The sequence below is a fragment of the Mus caroli genome, unplaced genomic scaffold (assembly GCF_978045245.1).
Source record: "Mus caroli unplaced genomic scaffold, Mus_caroli_1 scaffold_14, whole genome shotgun sequence".
Lineage (NCBI taxonomy): Eukaryota > Metazoa > Chordata > Mammalia > Rodentia > Muridae > Mus > Mus caroli.
Window position 1 is genome coordinate 84,323,535 of NW_028227269.1, and position 12,246 is coordinate 84,335,780.

The 12,246-nt window shown below is 45.7% G+C and overlaps 1 protein-coding gene and 1 pseudogene across 1 annotated transcript in view; one reads left to right on the forward strand and one right to left on the reverse strand.

Annotated features, from left to right (window-relative positions):
* The window catches only part of Flvcr2 (FLVCR choline and putative heme transporter 2), a 71,192-nt gene that overhangs the window by 23,877 nt on the left and 35,069 nt on the right, over window positions 1-12,246 (forward strand). The gene's annotated exons all lie outside the window — the stretch shown is intronic.
* On the reverse strand, window positions 10,470-11,862 carry LOC110306819 (dipeptidyl peptidase 1 pseudogene; annotated as a pseudogene).

Below are 12,246 nucleotides of genomic sequence, written 5' to 3' on the forward strand. Positions count from 1 at the left end.
GTGAAGAGCATCATACGTTTCTGACATTGTGGCCATGCTATGCAATAGAGTTACCAAAAAAGAAAAAACTCCTAACGTTAAGTGTGTGATTTCATGTTAGACCTCTTCCACAGCTATTTTGGTACATTGTGGCCACTGGCCTGCCCTGGTCAGACAGGCTTAGATTTAGTCCATAAGCCAGAGGGACCAGTGATAAAAATGTTGGGTCAAGTAAGAAGGGGAGATGATTTCATTCTTGAGCATTGGGAGATGTTTTGGGGTATGGTGGCCCCTGGGTGACCCTCAAATAACATCTCATGATGGTGGTGGATATGTGTGACTAGTAATTTTTTTCTGGTATAAGGTTTAGGTCTCTCTTTTCAGATTTCTCTCTGGGGTCATGAGGCAGGGTAAGTCAGCTTCCTAGAAAAAAAAAAAAAGGTTTATGAGGCTCCGCCTGGTTATTTCTGGGGGAGAGGGGGGTGCTCTCGAGGAACAGGACCCGAGTCTTGCTCATAGTAAACAGCAAAGCAGCAGGGCTAAAGCTAACAACTGACACAAAGTTATCGCCATGCAGGGCAAGACAAGTCAGTGGGTAAAAGCACTTGCCAGCAAGTCTGACGATCTGAGTTCAATTCCTGGTGTGCCCAGGACCTGTGTTATGGAGGGAGAGAACGGGCTCCCAAAAGTTGTCTTCTGTGTACACATGCACTGTGACATACACATCTGTCTATCACACACACACACACACACAGAGAGAGAGGGGGGGGGTAGAAAAACAGACAGACAGTTTTGGACTGACAGTGATTTGTGTCTCAGGTAACAACAGTTCCTTTCCTCCTTTGGGCCAATTTATCTGCCAAAGAGCAGGAAGTGGTAAATTTGAATGTACAAACACAGGAGGAAAACTCTAGAGGCACCACGTAGAACTTCGCCCTCTTGTCTTTTCAAATCTGAAAAACCAAGAATGGGGATTACATACTGCAACCCTTCCTGGCCTGGTGGTTCTTAAAACACCCACTCCTGTCTCCTCTTTCCTGAGGGAAAGGGAAGTGGCGTGAGCCTATGTCATCTGGTGATCAGCAGATCTGCCAGAGGGACCTGTGAGCATGCAGCCAGCAGTGTTTGTGCTCTTGTGAAAGAGGAGGCCTTACTTCAGCTTTTACTTCAGAACTGGACCCCACCCTCTGCAGAATTCACCACAAGCACAATGTCAGGAAACAGCCAGCTGTTAAAAGCAGGGAAGTGTCTAACAGGCGGCTTCGGAGTTGGGGTTGATCCAAAGCAGGCATAAGTACAGGGCTTGGGTCAGTATCACATCCATCCCGAGGAGGAAGGGTTTATTTGGCTCACAGTTCCAGGTTGTAGCACATCACTGCAGGAACTTGGGACGGCTCCCATCGCATCCAAGAGCAGAGAGAAAGCAAATGCATGCATGCCTAGTGCTCAGCTTGCTTTCGCTGCTTTATGCAGTTCAAGGCCCAGCACTTGGTAATGATACTAGCTTCAGTGGACTGGGTCTTCTTACCTCAATTAAGGCAGTCAAGACAATCCCTCCCAGACATGACTGTAGCTCAACCTGATCTAGACAATCCCTCAGTGAGACTCTTTCCCCATCCCAGGTGGCCCTAGGCTATGTAAAGTTGACAACTTTATACAACTTCTTTAATTTTTCATTTATTTAATATGTGTTTAGTGAGGAGGGGCCACACAAGGAAATTATAGTCAATGTCCTTGTCTTCAACCTGCTGACCAAGAGACTAATCGAAACTAAGTATTTCATAAGAAAGAGATCCACACTGGTACATAATGCTAGAGAAGATGAGGCAGATGATCATGCGTTTGAAGCAAGCCTAGGCTACATATTTAATGGACTGGGAGGTTGCTCAGTACAGGGACCTATAATGAGTCCCCAGAACCCATGCGAAAGATCTGGGGACTGTAACAGACATTCATGTGTCATCCTAGTACTGGGGAAGCACAGACAGGTGGGTGCACACTGAGACTCAGTGGCCTGACAGCCTACCGTCTCATGGAGCTCAAGGTCAAGGACAGACCCAGTCTTAAAACAACCAGCTCGGCATGGTGGCACACACCTTTAGGCAAATCTGTGAGTTTGAGGCCGGCTAGTGAGTTCCAGGTTAGCCAGAGTTACATGGTGAGGCACGGTCTCAACAACAAAAATAATATCCCCCAAAACTAGAGGAAATCTGGTAGGACAGTTCAGTGAGAGTGGGTAAAGACACTTGTCTGAGTTTGATCCCCTGGACCCAAATCATGGAAAGAGAGAATTAACTCTCACAAGTTGTCTTCTGAACTCATATGTACTGTGACAGATACACAGTGACAGACAGACAGACAGACAGACACACACTACCACAAGGTGCCACTATGTTGTAAACAAAGCTGAGTATAGCTGGAAATGATTCTTGCCATTCCCTCAATAGCTGTAACTACAGACTAGAGCCTGTCAGCCAAAGCCATGTCAGGTCTCGGGGCATCATTGTTCTGTGGCATTTGCCTCTCCCATCAAGGGCTTTGGAGATAAATGGCCATGGGTTTGAATCTGAGCCATTAGAAGCCGAGCAGCAAGTTCCAAAGGCTTTCTCGCCTGTAAAAATCTAGCAGTGATGTTACTGAATTCAAGGGTTTGTTACGAGGGCTTACATAAGACAGCATGTAGTCCAGTACACAGTGGGTGCTTAGCACATATTAGGTTTCTTTTCTCTTGATTGGTGTTTTAGATCTTCTCAGTCTTTACTGAGACACTATCATAGCCCAGACTAGCCTCGAATTCATTATGTAGTTCCAATCAGCCTCTAACTCACTGCCATCCTCCCTCAGTTCTCCAATGCTAAGACACAGGCACATGCCACCACACCCAGCACTTCTTCCATGTTTGAATGACAGTCCGCCCCTGCATCACTAAGCCTGATGAGTAAGAAGACCTGGGCTGGAAGTCCACCCTCAGTATTTATTGTTAGGGGAACCCTGAGCAAGCTACATTGGCAAAGGCTAGTTTCCTCAACCAGCTTTGGAATGGGGATTAATTCAGCACCTGCCACATGGTTGCCATGGCTCACTATCATCATTACTGTCTTCCAAGGGACTCAATGACCGTGGGCTATTCTCATTTCCACAGTTGCTTCCCCCCCACCCCCGACATTTCTCAAGCCTAGTGGTTCTCAACCTTCTTCATGCTGTGACACTTTAATTCAGTTCCCCACATTGTGATGACCCCCAACTACAAATTATTTTGCTGCTACTTCATAACTATAATTTTTCTACTGTTATGAACTGTAATGTAAATATTACAGAGGCATTTTAATCCACCAACATGGCTGCTCTGGCAAGGGATCACATCAAAAGAACTAAGTCTGTGTGGTCTGGCTAGAAACAACAAAGGTAAAGCTAATTTGTAGAAGGAAGCAGCCATATTTGAAAGTGACCTCTAATTGAGGGGCAGACAAAGTGATGAATCAGAGAAAGATTTGACAGAATGAGTCAGAGATAGGATATAACCAACTCTCATGAGAACAGCACATGAAAGAGAGGCTAAGAGCAGCTTAGAGCAAGTCAGGATGGAGGGTGGTTCAGCTGAGTTCAGTCAATGCAGTGGAGTTCATGCAATTCAGTTCAGTTCCTGAGGTCAGGGCAGTCAGCACAGTTCAGTTTGTGGAATTCAGAGGCAGTTTTTCCAAGCAAAGCAATTCAGTGGGAAGCTGAGAGAAGCCAGTGTGAGTCAGTCAACTCTGGAGAGGAGTTTTGAACCACAACAGCTGAGTTGAACCAGCCAGAGTTCAGAAAGAACTAGAAAGGGTGAGTTTATTAGCAGTAAGTCTCTGAGATGACAATTACATCTGGCTAATAAAAGTTACTTTTACGAATATCTAATATGCAGAATGTCTGATATGTGATTCCTATGAAACAGGTCGTGACCCTACAGGTTGAGAACCACTTCCCTAAGCTCTTGCCCCCCTTCTCAAGAACCCAGGAACCCCAAGAATGACATAACAGTGTAAACCATTCAGCAAAACCCCAGCTCTGAGGACAAATCTGGTGATTTGGTGGAACTATAAGGAAGTCTGGATCTAATCAGCTGGCTGTGGCCTTGTTTCCTCTGTTCTTCCACAATAAGGCTCTGCCTTCAGATCCACAAACTCCTTTCATGAGCGATTTCCCATAAATCAGTGGGGTCATTTTTGTTCACAAAAGCCTGCTTCTTCCTTAATCCCAAATGGCCTTTTCAAAAGAAGCCAAGGACCTGGATTTTGGGATTTCAGATGTAGTCATCTGACTAGGCTTTGCATGTGTGATCTTTACGGTACACCAGGGCTTATCCCTCAGAGCTGCCTGGCACTCTTGGGTGGCTGGGAGCACATTCTCGGGATTGATGTTGCTCCAGCCCTGTACTCTCAGTTCTTCAGTGAGTCAATGTTCCAGCAGCCACCACAGTCTGACGTGTTTATAAAAAGATAGAAGGAATATGTACTATGGAGGTATGGTGAGGTGGTGGGAAGGGGGTGCTTTGGTGGGCCCATGTTGAAGCATCCCTTCCCCCTGAGGAACCAGCCACATGATGGTATAGTATAGAATAGAGTTTATTCAGGGCATGGGGAGGGGAGTTAAGAAGGTAGTAGAGGCAAAGAAAGGGGGGGGGGAGAGAGAGAGAGAGAGAGAGAGAGAGAGAGAGAGAGAGAGAGAGAGAGAAGGGGGAGGGGGGAGGGGGAGGAGGAGAGGAGAGGAAGAGAAGAGAAAAGAGGAGAGGAGAAGAGAAAAGAAGTAGAGGAGTAGAGGCAGCAGTGCGGCCATGAGCAGGTGGAGAAAGTGGGGAGAAGGGGAGGGGGAGGGGGGAAGGGAAGCAGAGAAAGAGCAAGAAAGCAAGAGAGAGAGGAGAGGGCAAGCAGCCCCTTTTATAGTGGGTCAGGCCTACCTGGCTGTGTTGCCAGGTGACCATGAGCCAGAGTTTAGACAAAATGCTAACATAGTCTTCCCAGTCTGTCCCAGGAGCTCATGCTCTATCCCTTCCAGGGGTCCAAGAATGACTTCTGTTGCGTTATTTGGGCTCCTGGAGGCTCCATTATGCTCCACTTGCCCAGATCAGTTACTCACCAGTAGGTTTAAGTGTTTACACCTTACTAGGCAAGGAGAATGCAAAGGCTTTAATTTTAGTTTACCTTTATTTCTTTGTGTGTTTGTGGGAGTAGGGTGGGGTGGTAGTGCTGCACATAAGTGTGTGTAATAGTCAGAAGACAACTTTCCTATCTTTTACCATAAGGCTGAGGGGCTACATTCAGGTTACTAAGCTTAGCAGTGAGTGAGTGCCTTTACGTGCTGAACTGTCTTGCCGGCCCTCATATTAATCGCTCCAGGATTCTCTATTGGTTTAGGCTTGCATACGACCATCTTTGTGGTGTTCCAGCATGCACAGCTCTATGAGACGATAAGAAGCAGAACGTGGGAATCATCTTCAAGTAGTTGCTCACGGGGACTTGATCTTTGGTGGCACTTCAGTGGTGGTCACTCTGCTCTCCAGAGAGACCAGGGCCTAACCTCTTGGCCCCAGGAGTATGTAGTATAAGTTTTGTGTGGAATGGGAATCAAACATACTGTATTTGAGCCCATTTAAAAGTTCATACATGTAGTCATTTTTCTTATGTTTATCTGTACAGTTCAAGTTTCCCTGAAGAACTGCCCAGTCTGTGAGCTTAGCTTCAGATTCATCTTTAGATTGTAAGACCATTGCTAATGTACACAGAACTACGTAGTTACACACATTTACTGGGTCATCTCATTGCGGGAAATGTTCTTGGGAGAGGAGCGTCATACCGCTGTTTAAGATTACTTATAAGAAGGCAAGAGAGATGCTCCTCAGTGGTTAGAGCATTTGTTGGTCTTCCAGAGGACCTGCATTCAGTTCCCAGCACCCTCACAACTTCCTAGAACTACAGTTCTATGATATCTGATGACTTCTTTTGACCTGTGTAGGCTCCTGCACACATGTGGGACACACATAAAAAATAAATCTAAAATAAAGATCGATCATATGGGCTTTAAACAATCTGATGTTTGGATCTCTCTCTCTCTCTCTCTCTGTTTTTGTTGAGCTCTGATTTTTGAGAGAAAAATAACCATGCTTTTTACATTTGCTTCACATGCATGCCCCCACCTCACCCCGTGTGTTCATGCACATAAGTGGCATTGTGCATACTGTGCAGTGTGATGAGGTGTGTAGATGAAAATACAGCACATCAAGGCATGATATATAAAATTTATCTGCTCATGGAGCAGAGCAAACCCAGATCAGCTCATAGGAGGCCAGACTTGAGGGCAGCTGCCAGAGCTTAGAGGCTTTCCTGCAGAAAGAGGTACTGATCCAGTGAAGGGATACCTTTGACTCAGCAACAGAGAGCTAGTTCCTGGGAACTCTTAAGTTCAGAGGAATGCATTTGCCTCAACCTAGAGACTGGGTCTGGGAAAAGAATGAGCCCTGGGGAGCCCAGACCTGGGGCTTACAGTGAGATTATCTTTCTCAGAATAGCCTGGGATGCCTGGGAGGTGAGTGGCCAAAGGAGATATGAATTTGGATCTTTAAGACTGTGTTGAGGGTCTTGTTTCTTTTCTGTGTAGCCCAGGCTGGCCTGGAACTCACTCTGTAGATCAGGCTGGCCTGGAACCCACAGAGATCTGCCTGCCTTTGCTTCCCAAGTGCTGGGATTAAAGGCCTATGTCACCAGTACCTAGTGAGGTTCTTGTTTCTTGATGGAGAAGAGTGGAGTTCACCTTGCCAACATCATGTGTCAGGAAGATGAAAATGCCCAGGACCGTAACTAAATGCTCAGATGGGGACCAGTGATTCCTTCCCTGTTCCATGTGGACCCAAACCCTTCTTACTGTGTGGATATAAAGTTCCCTGAAAGTGTGTGTATGAGTGTGTGTTTGAGAGTGTGAGTGTGAGTGTGTGTGTGTGTGTGTGTGTGTGTGTGTGTGTGAAAAACCTGGGGTCTCCTTACAGTCTGGTCAACATTCTGACCCCATGGCCAGCCAAGACCAAGGAGGGTAGCATTGTACTAGGGTTCTGATTGAATTGTGACTCACACAATGATTTGCTGATGGCAGATGAGAACAGATTATTTGGATCGTGATGGAACAGTGGTTCTGCGGACCTCAGAGATGACATAGCATATGATGCAATTTATAATAAGTTGGATGTGTGGATATGATGGGAGGTGAAAGGACCAGAGTGAGCACAGGACACACCTAGGCCAAATTCTTAGCACAAAGGAGGTTATTTTCCCCAGAGAGACAAAGTTCAGGGAATAAGAAACAAAGATAAGAGACAGAGGACAAGGGAGAAGAGAAAAGGGGGCAAAGGAGAGTGGGGGAAGGGCTATTCGCCTCAGAGGGACCAAGGACTGCCTCTGAATAGAGAGGAGGCAGATGTGGCCCAGAGGTGAATGGCAGTTTATAAAGGGAAGAAGGGAAACCTTGAGTTAGGATGACTTGCTTTGTTTTGACTGGGCACATTCATTGGGTGAACCAAAGGGGGCTTTTGATTGCTGGACCGTGGTGGTCAGTCTCAGAAGGAGGAAGCGACCAAATAAGAGGACAGACCTTGGGGGCTGCCTTTAGGAGTGGAATCTGATGGTTTTCAGCAAGGGGAAGAAGGGCAAATGGCAAAACTTGTTGGCGCTGTTTGCCATGCGCTGGCCTGTGTTTGCCATGCTCGGGCATGTGTTCACCACGCTTGGGCCTGTGTATGCTATGAGCTGGCCTGTGCTTGCCATGCTGGGGCCCACTAGATGGGAGCAGGCCCTGCATACATTAGGCAAGCTCTCTACCACCAAGCTCCAGCGCTGGAGTGCCAGTCTTGCTCCACATGCAGCTTTGATGCTTTTCTGACTATTTTTACTCATTTAATGCATGAACCAAGTGGATAAGTGGCAGGGACACACAGTGTGACAGGTCCTTTTCCAGCTACGCAAAGACTTCAGACTGCACAGATGTACAGACGTGTATTTAACTATGCCCTGGAAGTAGCCCTGACTATTGGCATCACTAAAGCCAATATTACCAAACATCCTTGACAGTTATCATTACTAAAGCATAGTGATATCTTTCTTGAAGTTCCAGAAAGAACAGGCGAAAAATGGGAAATGAAAGTTGAGTCTTCCAGGCTGCCTCTCCAGCCTTTGGTTTGTCACATGTTGTTTTTTTGTTTGTTTGTTTTTTGCTTTTAAACATTTCCTTTGGGAGTGGAATAAAGTATAGGCAGTGTGCTCCATACCCTGGATTCAGAGCTGTGTGTTGAAACCGGGTCCAGCTCAGTAGTAGCCTTTAGTCACATGGCCTGAGGCAGCTTTTGTGACATTTTTGCCTCTCGGGATCATCAGCTGTGAAACGTGGATAATGTTGGGTGCTTGTGACCCACCTCTAATCCCATCATTCCGGAGGTGGATCTCTGAGTTCAAGGCTACCCTGCTTTGCAGAGTTCAGGACAGCTAGAGTTACACAGAGAAACCCCGCCTTTGAAGAACAAAACAAACAATAAAGTGGACAATGATAGATCCCCTTTTTGGGGCGGGGTAGGGGGGCGGGAGGCTGCTGTAAGGGCTAAGGAATTCCATGGAAAGCTTCGTACATTTTGCTATGATTAGTATCCGGTATGTGCCACACTGGAGACCTGCCCTCTCAGGGACCTTAGTTTGGCTAGAGAAGCACATTTGAAGTAATTATACAAATATAAAGTGACTCCCACAAGGATCTGACCCTGCGATAAGAGACTACTTCCTTGAGAACTCGAGATGTTAACACAGACCTAGAGAATGTTTGCTTTGAAACACTCTAATCTGGACAGAGAAGCTGATGCTCAAAGTCCTGAAAGACAGAAACGGGCCAGCATGACAGTATCCTGGGCAAATAACAATTTCTAGGGGTTCTAATCTATTAGGGAATGGAGACACATAAGTATCTCTTTAGAATATTACCATTCCTGACAGATAGGTAATTTGCCGTGGAGACTGTGTATTTTGTAGTAAGAGGCTGGAACTCAATGAGCACACCTGTTACCATATAGATTTGTGTAGACCAGGGTTTCCACCAATTTTGTCTGTCTGTCTATCTGCCCATCCATCTATCTATTCATCCATCTGTTCATCCATTTCCTCATGACTGAGTGAACACTGGAAACAGTCATGGGCTCTTCCTGAGCCTTGATCTTAAGAGATGGGAAGATAAAGCCATTAAAACCCAGAGGCAACCCCTTATAGATCTTTTTATGTTTGACTTTCTGCCCCAGGCAGGAAAAGTACCTCCAAAGCTACTTGCTCCTGCAGAAGGGTTGCCGCAAGATCGCATGATGCTCTGTCACCCTGACTGAGGGTCTACATTCTATTGGCTAGAGGAGCCCGAGTGCAGGTTGAACACCACTAGCTCTGGCTCAAAATGTGGATGGAGTAGCCAGAGCCCAGCCTGAGGTATCAGGCATGGTGTGTCATTCCAGCCAAGATGACTAAGGATCATGTTGACCTTTCCCAGGTTCCCCAGCATTGTCATCTTCATGTTAGAAATGAAATGGTGACTGTCCCAAACCTTCCCCGACTAAATCCTCCCTGACTCTTGTAAATGGAGCCCTCTAAGATACACCTTAACCCCTGGATCTCTAAGAGGCCAAACAGAACCTGGGGGGGGAGGGTATGAGAGAGGTCCCTGTCTGCGGCAGGCTTCTATGGAAAGTGCTGGAAGTGAGCATTAAGAAGCGTACCTCATTAACTATTTCTGAGAATCTGATATATATAAAAGTGTCACAATAGTACCCATTACTTTTAATTTAATTAATATATGCTAGTAAAAACAAAAATGATGAATTAATTACCCCTGCTTCAGCTCTAACAAATCCTTGAGACTGAGTGGCTGGTGATGGTCCAGGGCATGAGGGCCCTTCTCAAGGCATTGATGTTGTACTACTGGAAGAAGGTTTAGCCTGAAAACTGATAGATATGTTTTCTTACCTCCGTTCAAGCAGAACTCTGGGCAACTCTGGGCCAGTTCCTTAGCCTCCAGAGCTAAAAGACACATAGCCTGGGCCTCTAATAACCTACTTTTTTTTTTTTTTACTGATTACATAAACATTTATTTAAAACTCTTTGTAAAAAATGTAACTTTTTTTTGCCATGTTTTCGTGTGACTTACATAATTTCAAAATGAGCTTGTACCTTTACATAGATTAGAACTGAAACATCTGGTTGCATTGTAGATGACCTGCAAAAAAATATTTGACAACTGAACGACTACTCATAAAAGTATTACTTAACCAAGTACTTTAAAAAGAAAAGTAGTTCAATAGTTGATGGGGAAGATATTAAAAGAAAAACAAATCAAGGATGGTTTTAAATTCAAAGGCAAAATTCTTTAAAGATCTTAGTGGTAAGCTTCTGATATTGCCCTGTAAAAGTCTTCAGCATGTGACTAAATCACTCTGTGAGTGATAAAGACCCGTATATAACACTGGGAGCTATGTCCTATAATTTAGGAATCGGTATGGCCGCCACGGCTATACTCTCAATTGCACATTCATCAGTTCCTCTGCAGATACGGAAGTAGCCACTCTCACCCCAGTTAGAGCCCCAGCTGTTCTTTATAATCCAGTATTCTATCCCAGTAACTGGATCTCTTCCATAGCCCACAAGCAAAACAGCATGATGTGTCAGCTCAAAGGGGTTGAAAGGGTCGCTCAGCCCAGTGTGGTGATAGATTCCACTGTGGTAGTGTAGGAAGTCATCGTGGACTTCAAAGGCAACTGCCATGGGTCCAGGTTTGACCAGCTCAAGCTTCATCAGGGCTTCATTGCAGCCACCATAGAAACCACCCACATAGTAGTAGTCAGAAGAATAATAACGGAGGCAATTCTCCCTTGGTTTGCATGGAGAATCTTTGGCTGTGTAGGGAAAGCAGCTTTCTTCCACTACCCCAAAATCTTGGGCATACTTCCCTGCAATGAGGTATGGGAATCCACCATCACAACCTTGGGCATACTGGCTGCAAGATACAACCTCCTGAGGACTCAGGATTGGTGTCTGAGAATTGTTGGTTAATATACGAATTCTTGCTTCTAGCATAGAGACAAACGAGTAGCAGCTTCCACAAGATTCTTGGTTTCGAACAGGGCTAACATAATTGACGCCTTGGACGTTTCTCCAGTCCCAAGATTCTGGCAAATTTAAAATTTGTTGCTGTATTTCATCAGTCATCAGGGCAGGTTTGGGCCTTGGGATCCTTTGGCTATGGCCACTTCTCCTTATCAGATCTCGCAGGCTCATTTTCTCATATTCCTTATATGTAGTTGCAGTCCAAGACTTCTGAACGGTATTGATGGCCTTCACAAGTTGTGAGGGTAGAGCCTTTCAGAATATTTTCCCTGGAGACCTCCAAGGTGTGCTGCATTCATATTAACCTTCTCAATGTGACTTTCCACCTTCTTGCCAACAAAGCAAGCCCAGTTCCGGCCCAGCACATCATGGACCCGCCCAGTCATGGTCTCATGGCAGTAACTGATAGCTGTGTGGCCTCTGACTTCATACTTGAAAAGCGCAAACCATTTGTAGTCATTCAACGCAATCTCGAAGCCTTGGTTGTAAATGAGGGTAAAATGCCCAGAATTGCCCAGCAGTATCCAACTTCTTAAGGTGTACCACTACCTTTTCTTCTGTTGCTTCCATCACCGAGCAGTTAATGTCGCTTCGGGAACTTCTAGGGCCCACCTGGAACACCCAGGTGCCCAGCAAACCAGGGTAGGTGCAGTTGGCAGGAGTGTCGGAGCGCACGGTGTAGACTCCCAAAAGCACCAGCAGCAGGATGGCGTGCAAGGAGGGTCCAGGGACCCATGCTGACGGTGCCCAGGAAGCAGATGGCAGAGAAAGCAAGTACTGGAACACCGACTCGATGGGAGTCCCTCTAATAACCTTCTAATAGAGGATTTTAAAACACTTTCCAGCTGTAACGATCTATCATTGCATCCTATCACATGCCATTTGTGTTATTTGTTGTATTTTTTTTTTTAATAACCTTCTACAGAAGGGGTCCTCAACCTTCCTAATGATGCTACCCTTTAATACAGGTCCTCGTGTGGCGGTAACTCCCAAACATAAAATTCTTTTTGTTGCTATTTTATAACTGTAACTTTGCTACTTTTATGAATTGTGTTGTAAATATCTGATACGTGACCCCTGTGGAAGGGTCATTTGAAACCCGAAGGGGTCATGACCTATA